This window comes from Pinus tabuliformis, chromosome X (assembly GCF_031772625.1).
Source record: "Pinus tabuliformis cultivar Carrire ecotype Pingquan chromosome X, CPIR1, whole genome shotgun sequence".
NCBI classification, from domain to species: domain Eukaryota; kingdom Viridiplantae; phylum Streptophyta; class Pinopsida; order Pinales; family Pinaceae; genus Pinus; species Pinus tabuliformis.
The window spans coordinates 890,543,760-890,562,497 of NC_142308.1; the positions used below are offsets into that span (position 1 = coordinate 890,543,760).

Here is an 18,738-nt window from a genome sequence, read left to right on the forward strand (position 1 = left end):
ATGCTACTTATAAGTTTATGAAACAAACAACAAGAGATACACAAACAAACTAATTAGACAGTCGTCCCCAGCGGAGTCGCCATTTTGTTACCGGGAAAAGTGTCTATTTAGAACTGCTCTATCCCACTAAGGTGTGACAGCTGCGTTATTAACAAACAGAGAAAACTACTTTTGTATCTCCTTTATGAACTATAAACAAAGAGGAATAGGAAGAACCAACCTGTGTCTTGCGCTAGTCGTTTTATCCAATCTCTCTCCTCTTTGACAGCTTCCAGCTACCTGCTCCCTTACTTGCCCAGCTTCACCAAGTACCTGTAAGATCACAGAAGAAGAAAACTATACAAATACATGGATTTATATTCATAAATAACTTAGGATCAGATTTAAGTTAACCATACAAATGTAACAAGCATCAATGATACAAAAGCATAGAGGAGAAACTCAAATAGTTTTTATTGATATACAAGAAGATCCAGGGGGAGTTACAACCGATGATTCCTGACCCAGCATCAACCTCCCAGCAAAGAAGCCCCTCTTCACCTCCAACAAAGCATAGATCACCCAATTCTCTGATATGTGTCTCAAAACCAACAACAATTCCTTACAATGTGCAAAATTCTAGCCTCCGGATCTCTGGGATGAGGGATCCATATATAGATGTATGCAAGGAGGATGAGTCAGCTTGTGATTTGATTAGTGGCTTCTCTCTGTCAGTTCTTGCTTCCACTTGGAGAATGAAGGCCTCTTACTCATCCTTGGTCGAATTCAGTGAGGCAAGTGTCATAGGAGAAGATTCTGGAAGCTTCCATTGTCTCTCCACCTCGCGGAATGACACTGCCATTTGTCATTTCCCGCTCAATGCACCCTGGTAGTGCATTTAGGTGCATTGAAACGTACCTAACCAGTGGATTTAGGTGCTATGCAACGCACTTAGCTAGTGGAGCAGCTGAAATGATCCTGTTTTGACTTATTCTGAGCAGTTTCTGGTGGAGAACTTCTGGGAGAAGCTGTAATTTGTTGACCTTGTTCCTTTAGGGGTTAGAAAAACACTTTTAGGGACTTAGGAGCCCTTGGTTTATGGACATTTCATGCTTGGAGCTGCAAGGCACAAAAATGTCTATAACACTAACCTAAGTACCCACAGGGGATTTGAACCGGTGACCTATCGCAAGGAGTTCCTTAACAGCGCACCCATTCACCGTCAATCCAAATCCCCTTGGGAAATAATGTAACTTGTATATATTAAATTATGTTGTTTAACTACTCAAGCCCCAATCTGCAAGTCAACTCACAAGCCCATGCACCAACGTTCACCAAGCAATAATTACCAAGTCAATACACAGTCAAGCACAGGTGACAAGCCATGAGAGCAAAGGATCATAGTGTTGCACAATGTGCCCATCAATTGTTAATATCAGGGTTCTATAGATTTTTTATCACATATGAGAGTTGAATTTAAAAGATCTTTTATTATTAAATGATCTCATATTCTCAGGCTTTAGTTAGCTTTGTACTTGCAGGGGAAATACCCTCGAGATTGTTTTCCTTGGTTACAAAAGAGGTATTGTTGTTTGAATATATAGTGCATTATTTGAGATTGCAATGATGTTTTTTTCCAAATGTTTGACTATGGCAAGGAAAAGTTTTCATATTTCTATTAAAAAGAAGAACAATTATGTTATTTTCTTTAGTCAGCATACAAAGTGTAGTTTTTTTAGGATGCAAATAATATACTTATATCTATGTATTGCTATTAGGATTCAGGAGATTTACAAAAGAATGATGCACAATATATGGTGGAATGCATTACAACACTTGTAAATTAAAACATTTGTAATGATGGTACCTATTATATTTCTCCATTACCAATAGGAGATGTGATTCCAACGATAGATAGAGGTAAATCTAAAGGAGGGCCCCATGGTTGGCACTGGGTTTTAGAACCCATTGAAGGGAAAAAGGGACAAGAGAATGTGATAGGCACCTACAATGTGTTTTATCCAGACTATAAGTCCTTACCTTTTCTTTTGTAAATGTCGTTGCAAATTTTCTCTTGGTTACCAAACCAACTTTTCTCTTCCTGTCTACCTGTTGTTTGTTCCCTTTCTATCTCTATTTTTTTATGTTGTATGGAGAAACCTTGTAGTCACTATATGAAATGTTCATACCTTTGTTAGTTTTTATTATTTAAGTTGCACTAATTTCCTATGAATCAATGTCTACTATACGTTTCCTACTTGAATCAACTAATCAAGCTGAATAGATCCATTGCAACTGTGGATTTTTAAGGACTAGGTGGGATTAAAAAGGATTTAAAATGAAAATCTCTTTGCGCTTCAAAGATATGAGTTAAAATGGATCTGTGATAGAATCTCTCTCTCTATATATTAGTTTTTAAAAGTAGTCCAAAACAACTTGGGCTTCGTTAACTTGGATGAGTTGATTGTCGACCATATCAACTTGGCCCTATATTTAGTTTGGAGGCCCAATTGGTGTCGAACTGGTCAAAGCATGGCTCATCTAGTCTAGGAACAAACTGACACTAGTCAACCAAGTAAAGAGACTTGCCCCACCTCTCCATTTGCATTAGACCTCCCTTAATCAACATGTGGAGTTTTGGAGCAACATTGAAGAGCAATGATCTGTCCCAGCCAGGTATACCCTAAGTTTCATACTTTCAACCCATTACCAATTTGTACTTTAAAGTTTTCAGCACGAAATTTGCATAATTAGAAGTTAAGATAGGGTTTTCAATGTTGCATATTTGAATTTGCAGATTGGAATTTTACCATGCGGCCAAGACTCAAAGACCTTGCATGGATCCATGTTGATCTTGACAATGAGTATTTTATTGCAATAAATGCATTGGTAGGTGGGGTGTTGTTGGGAAAAGTATCCAATACGGAATGACCCTATCCCACTCTAAGGGTGATAGTACCTCAGCAACAACTGAATGCAAAGCTATTCAAGATTACTTCTTTATGAGATGAGAGAGAGAAAAGAAGGATGATCTACTAACCGTTATCTTGCGCTAATAGTCGATCCAATCCTCACTCCTTGCTGCTTGCTCCTAGCTCCTTGCTCTTTCACCGGCCCAGCTACGCAAAGATCCTGTAAAAGCACAAAGAAAGGAAACTACAAGAAGCATACATCCATAACTGATTCAAGGATTAGAATAAATCAAATATACAAGCATCAATTTGCCATAGAGACACATGCATATAGAAGAACCTCAAATACTTTATTAATAAAAGAAGTAAGGTTCTGAGAGGGTTACAACCATAATAGGCCCAATCCAGCAACACCTCCCAGCAGAAAGAAATCTCCTCTTCACCTCCTTCAAAGCAATCACCCAATAGTTCTATACTCAAACCAACAACACTTCCTTACTTGCACAAAATTCCAGCCTCCATAGACCTCATGAGAGAGCTCTATATATATGAGATTTGGAGAAAGGATGAGTCAGCTTGAGACTGACATGAAGCTGACTAGTGTCCTCTCCCACTTTAGTTAAACTTCAGTTCTTGAGTCCACTTGGAGATTCTTGCTTCCACTTGGAGATCAAGACCCTCTTACTCATCACAAGGCGAATTCCATGATCCAAGTGTCAGTTTGGAAGCTTCCTCGGCAATTGACACCTTGCAGAATGACTGTGCCACTTGGCCAATCTCGCCCAGTGCAGGTAGCCTTCATTAGTTTTGACGTTCAGCATAGGTACAGAGTGGAGCAGTTGACATTCAGCGCAGATGCTCAGTGGAGCAGTTGACATGATCCAGAAACAACTTGTTTTTGAGTGTTTTCAGGTGGAGAACTGATTTTCAGTGTTGTGGTTTGCTGACCTTGTTCCTCTAGGGGTAGGAACAACATGTTTAGGGACTTTGGATCCCTCAGATTATTGACATTTCATGCTCCATGCTGTTAGGCACAAAAATGTCTATAACAGTTGCCCCCTAAAGTATGAGGTCGTTTATCGGGTGAAATGCTTTATCAGGAGGATCCGAAGTTCATTCAATCGCTGAGAGGTGCCCTGTAATAAAATACAATACAATACATTATTTTTTCATTCTGCTTTCATGATCTAGCTGAGGCGGGCATTCCCATGCTCAACTTTATAAATTCATTTTGGTACATAGAACAGGCGATCGTCTGATGGTAGACTGATAATTCTCTGCTGAAATTATCATCCTTTGAGTAGGATGATCATCTGCTGCAATGATGTACATAACAAATGTCTTTATATCCTGAATATATATCGCAGCCCGGATGGATGAAACTAGATCCGGGGTCTTCAAACTCGTTCGATCTTCACTCTAAGTACAAGTCGATCCATGTGAGAATTGCGCTGAAGTCGAACATGGAAAGACATCGCTTGATTATCGGTCAATAATGTAAACCGTTAACAAGCGCGAGAGGAATCACCAATAATGACAATGACCCTCAAGGTACTGCAGTACAATTCACGTGGTGTGAATAAAGGACTTGGCGTTGAACACCACGCAAAATCTTCTGGTCGAAGGTCATTAATGTATACCTGTTGCCGAAAGTGAGAAACTTGCCATTGAGGCATGCAAGCTTCAAAGTACTGGGGGGTTTGTTCCTAGATCGACTTCTTGGATAATGATCTGAAGTCGACAAGAAGCGATCCGTCAAAGGAGGGCCTTAATGAATCCCACATCAGTGACACGGAACGGAGCTAATGATTTTAGTGGAGGTGAAAACAATCTGTGAAATATGATTCAGGGTGGCGATCATGGGTGGATGAAGGATAATGTATGGTAGTGGATGGGACAGGGTTGACTCTTTCTGAACACATCTCTTGAACATATAACGACACTGATGTGATGGATCGGTAGCATTACCCCAAATGTGGATGGTTTGGCGAGGACCATGGTGATGAGACCGGTGAATGAAACAACCCAACCCAATGTGATACGGAGGACAAAGTGTCATGTTCAAAAGCGACTTGCTACCATTAAAGCTTTGAGGTTCTCCTAATTTTTCCCCAGTCATTTCTGACCAGTACCTCTTTATTTTTGTCAAGCTTGAGGAGGATAACATATGCTTGTTCTATAACCTGCCCTTTGGGCAAGCCCATCGCTATGTTTTAACAAGCCTAGCGATAGGGAAACTCGTTCTCGTCTAAAGACAAGTTTGTCGCTATTTAATCATTTTAACGAGTCTAACGACAAGGAAAACTCGGTCCTTTTCAATTTTAGAGTGTTTGAAAAGGTACAGGAAGTTAACTCCAAAATTCCTTTTTCGTCATCTAATCCCTTAAGTCCGAAAAAGTATAAAACAATACAGAAGGGATGAGTTTTCGATAACTTTAACGAGCCGAATAAAACAAGCGCTCGACCTTTTTGTGTAATAATCCCTCAGGTCCAAAAAGATTAAAATCTAGAGGAGGGATAGCTCTTCCGGTCACTTTAATGAGCTGGAAGGCCAAAACTCGGCAAACTTTTCATATTTTACGAGTCAGGAGAAAAGAGCTCAAAGAAGACTCGTCTTTTGAGGAACGAGTGATAAATAGGGATAGCAGCAGATTCCAGGTACAGGTTGGAATTTTCCAATCACGGCAGTGTCACAAGGATGGCTAAGTGAAATCACTCTTCGCAGCTGTTCCTCAAAATGGGTAAACAATCATATGGAGGTGAACGATTGGCCAAATGAAATGGAGGTGGCAGGTGCAAAACACGACCAAGGCTTTTGTGGCTAATAAATTTACGATCACAATGGTTATTTACCGGAATAGGTTCATTTTTTAATGAGCTTGAACTCTGGGGGAAACTCTTGCTCAAAGCTTATGTTTATTTTTTAATGAGCATGAACTATGACGCTAAAACTGCTCGGATCTCGCTTTTCTATTTTTTAACGAGCATAAATTCCGCGGTAAAACTGCTCGAAATACCAGTCATAAGATAAGAAGTGTTTCCTATGAGATAGCTATTTTTTATGGAGCTTTATCTCACGAAGCTATGCTCCTCATTTGGCAAATTTTGACCTTTGCCCCACATCCTTTCTTTATGCAAGTTCGGAAACGACTAATCCAAAAAACAGATAAATAACCGCTCTTTGCTTGCACACCAAAAGGTTCGCATGCCCCTAGGTATAAAATACAATTTCAAGGCTGCCCCTACTTATCCTTCAAAACATTTGTTTTGATGGGTGAGTCTTGCCTCTTTCTGGTTACCCAAAGAATGGTTTTATTTGCTGCCGCAAATGAAACTCTTTCTTCGGCGATGTCTATCATTAGGTTACTCAAAGATGGTTACAATTTGTTGCATCAAAGGAATCTCTTTCTTTGGAGGCTGCCCCTACTTATCCTTTAAAACATTTGTTTTAACGGGTGAGGCTTGCCTTTTACCCAAACATGGTTACAATTTGCTGCCGCAAAGGACTCTCTTTGGCATTGCCTACCTATTTAGACAAAGTTGAATGACCTTTGTCAAACAAGTAACCTTGACAAAAGAATCCTGTTCTAGAACAACCCCTCTTCCTTCTTTCGGACGGGGTACGGACTAGTCATATTCTTTCGTGGAAATTTTACCTTATACCCAGGGTTTCTTCTGCCCGAAGCAGACCAGGATGCATGCCCCCTGGGTTCCAGTCCCATCTTTCCAAATCACTCGCACTCATCGGGAAGGAGGACTGGGGGTGGAGACATTTCTTGGGTGAATAGACCATTGAGGGTTGGTATTTGACTATTTGCGATGCGTGATCCAGGAAATGAAAGTTGGTCTACGAGCTTGACCATTCTTCCTTCGTGTGGAAAACACATTACTCGAAAGAGTGAGGAGACTATAGCTCCCATGCAATATATATAGTCTCGTCCAAGGAGTAGGTTATAATCCAAGGGTCCTTGAACGACCATCACGTTCATTTGAACGGTCTTCCCTTTCAATGTAACAGGCACATTGGGGAGGATCCCTAATGGTCGACTGGTTCCTTTATCAAAACCCGAGAGATTTCTCATCTCAGGCAAAAGCTCTGGGGAACCCAGTGCTTTCCAAGCAATAGAGGAAAGGATACTCACAGATGCCCCTTCATCAATGATAGTTCCAGCCATTACCATTCTGTAGATTTGGACCATGATTCTGAACGGTATACTGGCTGGTAACCGGGGTCTGCCTAGTTGGTTCCAATCAAAAGACACAACCAGGTTGCTTGGTGGTGGGACCGAATACACGGCCGGATACGATCCTGACGATGTTCCTTCCTGCGATAAAGGAATGGGTGCATTGCCCTGATGCTCATCAGAATCTGTGTTGATGAAAAGAATCTGGATGGTGTCATCCTTATTCTCTTCAGTGAGGGTGTCATTTGAAGATGAATCTTCAGTGACTGTGTCATTTGAGGATGAAACCTCTGAAGGAAGAACCGGGTCAACTGCCGTATCGACCTTTAGACTTTCGTCTGGTCTGGATTCAGTAGGTTCATTTTCAATGACCGACGCTTCAGTTGACCACTTGAGCAGGCCAGCTACATTTTCAACCAACGAAGGACTCGGCACGAGTTTTTTGTATCCAGGAGGAAGTATTACCGGTGAAACCGGACGATCTTCCAAAACTCTCTTCGCTTCGTCTAAGAAGGGACAACGGTGGATGGCGTGACCGCCTTCACACAGTCTGCAGGGGGATCTTGCTCCTCCTCTTCGTCTTGAACCTTCACTTTCGCTGGTTGACGGTAAGCAATCAACACGACTATCAGAGGTTGATGCTCCCGAATTGTGCAACCGAGGGGACCAGTCCCTTAGTATCCGGGGAATACAGGGACAATCTCTATGGAAGTGGTCTCCTCTACATATGACACATGGTGATTTAGGCCCGGTCTGTGCTGTGTGTGGGTTTTTGTCAGATATCTTTTGCTTGCCCCCAGTCGCCTTAGGCTCCTTCTTCTTCTTCTCCTTCTTTTCCATGGGGGCTTGGCTTTTGCCAGCCCTACCTTGTGAAGATGAAGGATTAGAGGAAGAGTTATAAGAAGTAGAAGGTTGGTGGGCAGCTCTAGACTGATCTAACTATTGACTCGACTGCTCAGGAACCATGGTGGTCTGAACTACATTAGTTGAGAATAGCCAAACAGGCAGGCCAATTGTCAGTCCTGGAAGCGACAATGTGGCCATGTGGGGTGCACCAACTTCTCCCCAAGAGGAGAATGGACTAGGATTTCCATCATGTGGAGTTCCTTGGTTGGGGCGTTCCATATTCTCAACTTTAAGATCAACGCGGGAATAGGAGGTGATTATGTTCCGTTTAAAATAAATTTTATAACGACGCTTAGACACAACTTGCTTTTTCACTTTTTAAGAGTCGAGAAAAAGCTAAAGATGACTCTAGTCTCCTTCGATGTTTTAACGAGCCCGAAGTGAAAAATGCTTGGATGGACTTTTTCAGTTATAGAGTTTGAAAAAGGCCAAAAGAAACTGCTCTGGAGTTCTAGGCAGAGGGTGTGCCAAACTTTTCGCAAAACCACAGAATACGTTTTACGGTACGAGTGGTCGATCTTCGTGAATGCTGCGTTCACTGCATTGCGATCAGTAGGGCGGCCGACACGGTTTCCTATTGGATAAAGGCTTTATTCCTATAGGGGTCTCCAAATATATACGCGACGGTACGTGGGAGCACAAGTCCGTATTGATACTTATCGCTTCACCGTGGAGGAATCACCCAACCACTCAACGCTAAGATATCACGTTTAACGACGCCGGAACACGTCTCTAGCTTAGACCTCTAGATGTTTGCGTTATTTTTCAATGCGTTGTTATGTAAATTCAATTTATTTTAAGGTTGATCTTGTTTAGCAGTTTGCCTTTATGGATCACCACGAGATGTATGATAACACTCCTAAATGCAGTCTAAGATGATAAGCAAGCTTTTCAATCTTTCAACTTTGAAAACCTTAACTACTGAGGGAAAAGAAAGATAACACCTTTTCACACAGATCATAGAACACACACTAATGCACTTTTTCCTAAATCAACATGCAAGTTGTCATAATGCACATGCACAATGCAAGTATTTCTTTTCTCTTTCTTAATGTTGGCGAAATGCAAAAAGAAAGCTGTTGTATAATTTTGAATTCAATTTCAAGTGAAAGCAAACAAGTTTGTCCAAAATCAAAAGACACCTTAAGATTTACTTGTTTCGACACTAGAAATACATAAACTCAAACCAAATGACGAAATCAAAAGCTCAATCAGCCATGAGCAGCAAATAAACTAACTCTTAAGATCAAAATGACACTTTATCACAGGTCTAGATCTAAGAGGCCACAACAAGACTAGTTCACTTTCGTTATGGGAAACTGTAAATGTACAAGAAATACACAAAGAACAAACACAGTCTCTTTATACAACTGAGGTGGAATAGTGACAAGGAAAGTTGGTTTCAGATAGGCCTACTGACTGGTAACAAACAGCAAAAAACAAGAGTGAAAACAGGGCAAGACACAGCAGGAAACCCCAGCAGCACAAGGCAGGACTGGTCCAGCGCAGGTGGAACACTGCCTGTTTGACCTTCAGCGTAGGTAGCCCCTTCGGGAACTGCGCTGAAATGCAAACAGCCTTTGTACAACCTGCACTGAAGAACGAAACTTTCGTTTCTGGTGGTTTCCGGGTCACAGATTGCTCAAAAATTCACAGTTTTCGCTCAAATCAGAAGCTATCAGTCAAGGACACACTAAGGGATGACAAGGAGGATGAAAAGCTATCACTAAGAGCTTATTAGAGTCCTTGTGGATCAGCTCTTCAAATCATAAACTTGCCCAGAAACTGAGCTAGAGTAGCTGCCCTCTACTTTGTATTTGAAAGATTCAAACACAGTTCGATTCGGTACTCCCTTTGTTTATAAAATGAATAGCAAAAAACACAAACAACCAACAAGATACGATCCCCAGCGGAGTCGCCAATTTGTTGTTGGGAAAAGTATCCAATACGGAATGACCCTATCCCACTCTAAGGGTGATAGTACCTCAGCAACAACTGAATGCAAAGCTATTCAAGATTACTTCTTTATGAGATGAGAGAGAGAAAAGAAGGATGATCTACTAACCGTTATCTTGCGCTAATAGTCGATCCAATCCTCACTCCTTGCTGCTTGCTCCTAGCTCCTTGCTCTTTCACCGGCCCAGCTACGCAAAGATCCTGTAAAAGCACAAAGAAAGGAAACTACAAGAAGCATACATCCATAACTGATTCAAGGATTAGAATAAATCAAATATACAAGCATCAATTTGCCATAGAGACACACGCATATAGAAGAACCTCAAATACTTTATTAATAGAAGAAGTAAAGTTCTGAGAGGGTTACAACCATAATAGGCCCAATCCAGCAACACCTCCCAGCAGAAAGAAATCTCCTCTTCACCTCCTTCAAAGCAATCACCCAATAGTTCTATACTCAAACCAACAGCACTTCCTTACTTGCACAAAATTCCAGCCTCCATAGACCTCATGAGAGAGCTCTATATATATGAGATTTGGAGAAAGGATGAGTCAGCTTGAGACTAACATGAAGCTGACTAGTGTCCTCTCCCACTTTAGTTAAACTTCAGTTCTTGAGTCCACTTGGAGATTCTTGCTTCCACTTGGAGATCAAGACCCTCTTACTCATCACAAGGCGAATTCCATGATCCAAGTGTCAGTTTGGAAGCTTCCTGGGCAATTGACACCTTGCAGAATGACTGTGCCACTTGGCCAATCTCGCCCAGTGCAGGTAGCCTTCATTAGTTTTGACGTTCAGCGCAGGTACAGAGTGGAGCAGTTGACATTCAGCGCAGATGCTCAGTGGAGCAGTCGACATGATCCAGAAACAGCTTGTTTTTGAGTGTTTTCAGGTGGAGAACTGATTTTCAGTGTTGTGGTTTGCTGACCTTGTTCCTCTAGGGGTAGGAACAACATGTTTAGGGACTTTGGATCCCTCAGATTATTGACATTTCATGCTCCATGCTGTTAGGCACAAAAATGTCTATAACAGTTGCCCCCTAAAGTATGAGGTCGTTTATCGGGTGAAATGCTTTATCAGGAGGATCCGAAGTTCATTCAATCGCTAAGAGGTGCCCTGTAATAAAATACAATACAATACATTATTTTTTCATTCTGCTTTCATGATCTAGCTGAGGCGGGCATTCCCATGCTCAACTTTATAAATTCATTTTGGTACATAGAACAGACGATCGTCTGATGGTAGACTGATAATTCTCTGCTGAAATTATCATCCTTTGAGTAGGATGATCATCTGCTGCAATGACGTACATAACAAATGTCTTTATATCCTGAATATATATCACAGCCCGGATGGATGAAACTAGATCCGGGGTCTTCAAACTCGTTCGATCTTCACTCTAAGTACAAGTCGATCCATGTGAGAATTGCGCTGAAGTCGAACATGGAAAGACATCGCTTGATTACCGGTCAATAATGTAAACCATTAACAAGCGCGAGAGGAATCACCAATAATGACAATGACCCTCAAGGTACTGCAGTACAATTCACGTGGTGTGAATAAAGGACTTGGCGTCGAACACCACGCAAAATATTCTGGTCGAAGGTCATTGATGTATACCTGTCGCCGGAAGTGAGAAACTTGCCATTGAGGCATGCAAGCTTCAAAGTACTGGGGGGTTTGTTCCTAGATCGACTTCTTGGATAATGAGCTGAAGTCGACAAGAAGCGATCCGTCAAAGGAGGGCCTTAATGAATCCCACATCAGTGACACGGAACGGAGCTAATGATTTTAGTGGAGGTGAAAACAATCTGTGAAATATGATTCAGGGTGGCGATCATGGGTGGATGAAGGATAATGTATGGCATTGGATGGGACACGGTTGACTCTTTCTGAACACATCTCTTGAACATATAACGACACTGATGTGATGGATTGGTAGCATTACCCCAAATGTGGATGGTTTGGCGAGGACCATGGTGATGAGACCGGTGAATGAAACAACCCAACCCGATGTGATACGGAGGACAAAGTGTTATGTTCAAGAGCGACTTGCTACAATTAAAGCTTTGAGGTTCTCCCAATTTTTCCCCAGTCATTTCTGACCAGTACCTCTTTATTTTTGTCAAGCTTGAGGAGGATAACATATGCTTGTTCTATAACCTGCCCTTCGGGCAAGCCCATTGCTATGTTTTAACGAGCCTAGCGATAGGGAAACTCGTTCTCGTCTAAAGACAAGTTTGTCGCTATTTAATCATTTTAACGAGTCTAACGACAAGGAAAACTCGGTCCTTTTCAATTTTAGAGAGTCTGAAAAGGTACAAAAAGTTAACTCCAAAATTCCTTTTTCGTCATCTAATCCCTTAAGTCCGAAAAAGTATAAAATAATACAGAAGGGATGAGTTTTCGATAACTTTAACGAGCCGAATAAAACAAGCGCTCGACCTTTTTGTGTAATAATTCCTCAGGTCCAAAAAATTAAAATCTAGAGGAGGGATAGCTCTTCCGGTCACTTTAACGAGCTGGAAGGCCAAAACTCGGCAAACTTTTCATATTTTACGAGTCAAGAGAAAAGAGCTCAAAGAAGACTCGTCTTTTGAGGAACGAGTGATAAACAGGGATAGCAGCAGATTCTAGGTACAGGTTGGAATTTTCCAATCACGGCAGTGTCACAAGGATGGCTAAGTGAAATCACTCTTCGTAGCTGTTCCTCAAAATGGGTAAACAATCATATGGAGGTGGCACGTGCAAAACACGACCAAGGCTTTTGTGGCTAATAAATTTACGATCACAATGGTTATTTACCGGAATAGGTTCATTTTTTAATGAGCTTGAACTCTGGGGGAAACTCTTGCTCAAAGCTTATGTTTATTTTTTAACGAGCATGAACTATGACGCTAAAACTACTCGGATCTCGCTTTTCTATTTTTTAACGAGCATAAATTCCGCGGTAAAACTGCTCGAAATACCAGTCATAAGATAAGAAGTGTTTCCTGTGAGATAGCTATCTTTTATGGAGCTTTATCTCACGAAGCTATGCTCCTCATTTGGCAAATTTTGACCTTTGCCCCACATCCTTTCTTTATGCAAGTTCGGAAACGAGTAATCCAAAAAACAGATAAATAACCGCTCTTTGCTTGCACACCAAAAGGTTCTCATGCCCCCAGGTATAAAATACAATTTCAAGGCTGCCCCTACTTATCCTTCAAAACATTTGTTTTTATGGGTGAGGCTCGCCTCTTTCAAGATCTTATGATGTTCCTTTTTGCAGTTGGCTAATGGAACTTTGTTAGTGAGTTGGGATCTACCTTTTCTTAGAGGCCATGATGAAGATGTATCTCTTCCACTAAATTCATCCAATACCTACATCTTCCCTCCTTTGTTGAGATAGGCCACAACCATGGGTCATAAAAGTTGCTAGGAATTCCACCCACTTTTGGATGGGGTAGATAACTCCATTGGCCACATTAATTCAGTAACATGTCTTTGGGTAGTTTTGAACATGGTTTTGTGCACTGCAAGTTCTTTGATTTAGCAGCTTGACCATAACCCACCTGAGAGGATTATGAGTAGTTTCCTTCAATTGTAATATAGAGTTTAGCAGTTTATTTACTGTATAAAATGTGAGATTCCTATGAAAATATCATTGAAAGATCCTAGGTGTAAAAGCACCACCAGTTAGAGTAGTTAGTCAGGAGGAAAAATATGAATCAATGACAAGGGGTGATGGAGCAATATATCTTCACTTTCCCAATCTAGGCTATAGTGAAAAGATTTGGGATCATGCAGTTGGTTGCATTGTGATCCAAGGTGATTCTAGAAATTTTATTCTTTTTAGGAATTTTTTGAATTGTTCTTTTTCAACTACTTACTCCGATGTGGTACGTTCAGATTGAAACCATGCTTTTTTCCAAATGTTTGCCTATGGTAAGGAAAAGTGTTCATATTTATATTAAAAATAAGAACAATTATCTTATTTTCTTTAGTCAACATACAAACTATAATTTTTTTTAAGTTGCAAATAATATACCTAAAATTTGTGTATTTCTATTAGGATTTAGGAGATTTACCGAAGAATGATGCACAAGATATGGTGGAACACATTACAACACTTGTAAATTAAAATTTTTATAATGATGGTACCTATGATATTTCTCCATTAACAACAAGAGATGTGCTTGCAATGATATATGTAGGTAAATCTAAAGGAGGGCCCCATGGTTGGCACTAGGTTTTAGACCCCATTGATGGGACAAATGGGTAGGCCATGAGAATGTGATAGGTACCTATAATGCTCTTTGTCTAGATTGTATGTCCTTACCTTTTATTTTGTAAATGTGGTTGCAAGTTTTCTCCTGGTCACCAAACCAGCTTTTCTCTTCATGTCTACCTGCTTTATGTTCTGTTCTTGTCTCTATTTTTCTATGTTACATGGAGAAACCTTGTAGTCACTATATGAAATTTTCATTCCTTTGTTAGTTGTTATTATTCAAGTTGCACAAATTTCCTATGAATCAATGTCTAATATATGTTGCCTACTTGCATCAACTAATCAACCTGCATATATCCATCTTAACTCTGGATTTTTAAGGAGTAGGTGGGGCCAAAAATGTTTTAAAATGAAAATCTCTTTGTGCTTCAAAGACCTAGAGTTAAGATGGATTTGTGCTAGAATCTATCTCTCTATATATCATTTTTTAAAAGAAGTACAATTCAACTCAAACTTGGTTAACTTGGATGAGTTGATTTCCAACCATATCAACTTAGTGATATATTTATTTTGGAGGCCCATTTGTTGCCAAACCATTCAAAGCATGGCTCAGCCAGTCTGGCAGAAAACTAACCCTAGTAAACCAAGTAAAGAGACCTTCCCCACCCCTCCATTTGCATCAGACCTCTCTTATTGATCATGTGGAGTTTTGGAGCAACGTTGAAGAGAAATTATTTGTCCTAGCTAGGTATACCCTAAGTTTCATGGTTTCAACCCATTACCAATTTGAACTTTAAAGTTGTAAGTATGAAATGTGCATAATTAGAAGTTAATATAGGGTTTTCAATGTTGCATATTTGAATTTTCGTATTGGAATTTTACCATGCCCCCAAGAGTCAAAGACCCTGCATGGATCCATGTTGATCTTGTCGATGAGTATTTTATCACAATAAATGCATTTGGAGGGGTGGGGTGGGGAGACTAGTTGCAAGAATTCTTGGCTAGTATAGGCGGCCATGTTTCCCCAGGCATAGCCCCATTAGAGGAGACCGAACAAATTATATTGGAACTATAAAATAAACTTGTGAAATTTAAGCAAGAAAAGACTAGGAAAACATAGATGGATGTAGTATGTTTTTCAGATTTTAGAGTATAGAGGGAATTTAGAGCCCCATTCATCAATAATGATGTATTTTGTTGTTGACATGTATTTTGATCAGTGTCATTTTGAAATTTTTTGAGATATTCAAACTTTACATTTTATGTGCATGAGAAAACTTTATATATATATTTTATCTAATGGCTTGGAATCTTTAAAAATGATTTTTAATCAGTACCTAAATATTTTAATTATTTTTTAGTAAACCAAGTCAATTAAATCAGATTAGCTTGAGTCAATCTAAGTTTGAGTGGGAGTCCAAGTTGACCCGCGACTGGATCCAAGTCCGAGTCTAAGTTGGAGTCCAAGTTTACACTTGACTGATTATGAGTTTGAAAACATTGGTCTATACACCCGCATAAATATATTTTTGGTATTTAATGTAAATTTTCTTCTTGACATTATGAATTTTAATTTTATGTTTTGTTTTAATTTATATGTGTTACCCATGGATGTTATAATCTCACACACATTGGGTTGTAGAATGCACCTAGCTTCTCGTACTATTATAATCCATTTTTAGTGACGATTTTACAATGGGTCTACATTTCTTATTCCAGTTTCTAGTGTACTGCAATATGTCAGCCATTGCACATTTCCGACACTTTTTCATGTTACAATTTTTTCTATTTTGATTAAGGAGACCAACCTATTTTGAATATTTCTTAGAGGAGACCAATATGTTGTAGCCTTGGGCTTATTGGACGAAGGAAAAGTTATTTTGGGTGTGTTGGCCTGCCCAAATTTTCTCTGGACATTTGTTAGCATCAATTCTCACCCTTCAAATGATTAATTGGTTTTCTTTTTTATCTACAAATAAAAGGATATGGTACTACTGTGCAATCATTGGATGGTTCTATACAACCTAAAAGTGTGTGTAACGTTTTCATTTTTAGCCAAGAATAATCTTTTGTTGGGGCTGATATCAACACCATAGTTGATATTTTAGCTTTATTTCCATTTTATATTCAAATTTGATTTAATGTGATTTTGCATAGGTGTATGTAAGTGCCATAGAAAAGTTTGGAGAAGCATGTGTCTTTCAATCATATGAGGAAACACATTCCATGCATGACTTGACAACTACAATAGTGAAGGTATTTTTGCATCATGTTCAAGATCTTGTGATATTCCTTTTTGAAATTGGATAATGACCCTTTGTTAATGAGTTGGGATCTACCTTTTCTTAGAGGCCATGACCAAGGGGCATCTCTTCCATTAAATTCATCCAATACTTGCATCTTTCCTCTTCTGTTGAGTTAGGCCACAACCATGGGCCACCAATGTTGCTAGGACTTCCACCCACATTTGGATGGGGTCGATAACTCCATTGGCCACATTAATTCAGTAACATGTCTTCAGGTAGTTTTGAACCTAGTTTTGTGCACTGAAAGTTCTTTGATTTAACCACATGACCACAACCTGCCTGAGAGGATTTTGAATCATTTCAATTTGTTTTAATATAGAGTTTAGCAGCTTATTTACTGGATGAAATGTGAGATTCCTATGAAAATATCCTTGACAAATCCTGCGTGTAAAAGCACCATCAATTAGAATAGATAGTCCGGAAAAATATGGAGCAATGACAAGGGGTGATGGAGAATTATATCTTCACTTTTCCAATCCAGGCTATAGTGAAAATATTTGGGATCATGTAGTTGGTTGCGTTATAATCTAAGGTGATTCTATAATTTTTATTCTTTCTAGGCATTTTAAAATTTTTTCTTTCCCAACTACTTATTCCCATGCGGTACTTTCGTTAAATGATAATTGTGTTCTATCATTTTCTTTATTTTAGTATGATTGGATCAAATTTTTTAAATGATATACATTTCAAGCAAATAAATATGCTATTATGATGAATGTTTTTTGTTATTGTGTAAGGTTAGATGACAAATCCGTTTCATGTAATTATTGATTAATGATGAAATTATTGGGTAGTTCTATCTACCAACTCATAAATTATGTAATATTTTTAACAATGTGATAGGAATTAATATTGACATGTGTTTATTGAGATTGTGTTCCATGTTATTGTTCCTTGGCCAGGCTATAAGCCCCTATCTACTGTGGTAGTATTGGCAAGTTTTGTGAGAGTGTATTGTGTTTCTCAAGGGGACTACAAGGCCCTGTGCACCATGTAATATTTCCAAGCTTTATCATTATGTTAGTAGGAGATTTACTTCCTCTAGACCCTAAGGATCATGACATACTAGGGCATGTTACCCACCCACATGTACAGGTAACCATAAGAGATTTTTTCTTCTATGATGCAATTTTCTAGCTAGTTGTCATACATTATTTATTATATGTTGTCTTTTTGTTTCCATTTTTTTCACAAGTTATCTACAACTTGAGTTTTTTAGCATGTAACTTAGTTGGCATGATTGTTCCTAGGATTTTCTTGAAGGTTGAATACTAATTTCCTAAGATGTTCTTTTCTATGGTGACATTTTATTTTCTTTGTTTATACAGGTCATCTGGTCACATAATGGTCACTATTACCCAACTGAAGAAACATGTTCAAATTTCTTGTATTTATGGGGAAAAATGGTGGACATTGTCGACGTTGAGGTATATTTGTATAAATCCTATATAGTCTACTTCAGTTTATATTTCATCGTTCATCACATTGTATCTTATACTCTCCATTGTATCTTCTTTCATTTTCAAAATAGGAACTCAGTATTGATGGTAAGCTGGAATTAAAGAAAGAGGAGAACAATAGCACTGGAGTGACAAATATAGAAAGAGAGAGAGAAGAGAACCAGTCTAGTGATACCCTTAAAGCCAATAAACTGCCTCAGACACAGGTATACAAATTGATGATCAAGTCTTTAGATTTAGTGAATTCACCTACAATGGTTTGGAAACATAATGATAATAATTTGAAGTGATGAACCAATATTTTATGTGTAAATGGTTGTCCAACCAATATTAAGTTGGAAACTCATATTGTAATACTTGATATTTCATATAATATAATTTGTGGTTGAAATTATTTTTAGTTTTTCTTGTAGATATCATTCAATATTGTAAAACATATGTAACTTTGTGTTTCATATTAGATGAACATGCACATTTTATGACATTTATTTTTTAATTTAGTCGCAAAATCGTACTAATGAATTTATGTCGATTAATAATGAACACATAAAATCGATCTAAAACTACTAAATTAGTAGTTCATATTGATTAATGACGAATACAAATAAAATGAACATATGACTAAATTAGGTGTTTACAATGATTATTAACGAAAGTAAATGGAATGAATATAAATTACTAAATCAGCCATATATATAATGAATATGAAGCTACCAAGAAAATATAAATGACTGCTGTGAATGATAAATTTGTGATTACAAACGACGATTAAATTTTTCATATGTATGACTATTAGTGGCTAATTTACATTATCTTATCTGTGG

The 18,738-nt window shown here is 38.9% G+C and overlaps 1 pseudogene; it reads left to right on the forward strand.

The window, feature by feature from the left end:
- The first annotated feature begins 2,606 nt into the window (after window positions 1-2,606).
- On the forward strand, window positions 2,607-16,985 carry LOC149142551 (3'(2'),5'-bisphosphate nucleotidase 1-like; annotated as a pseudogene).
- Window positions 16,986-18,738: the final 1,753 nt, after the last annotated feature.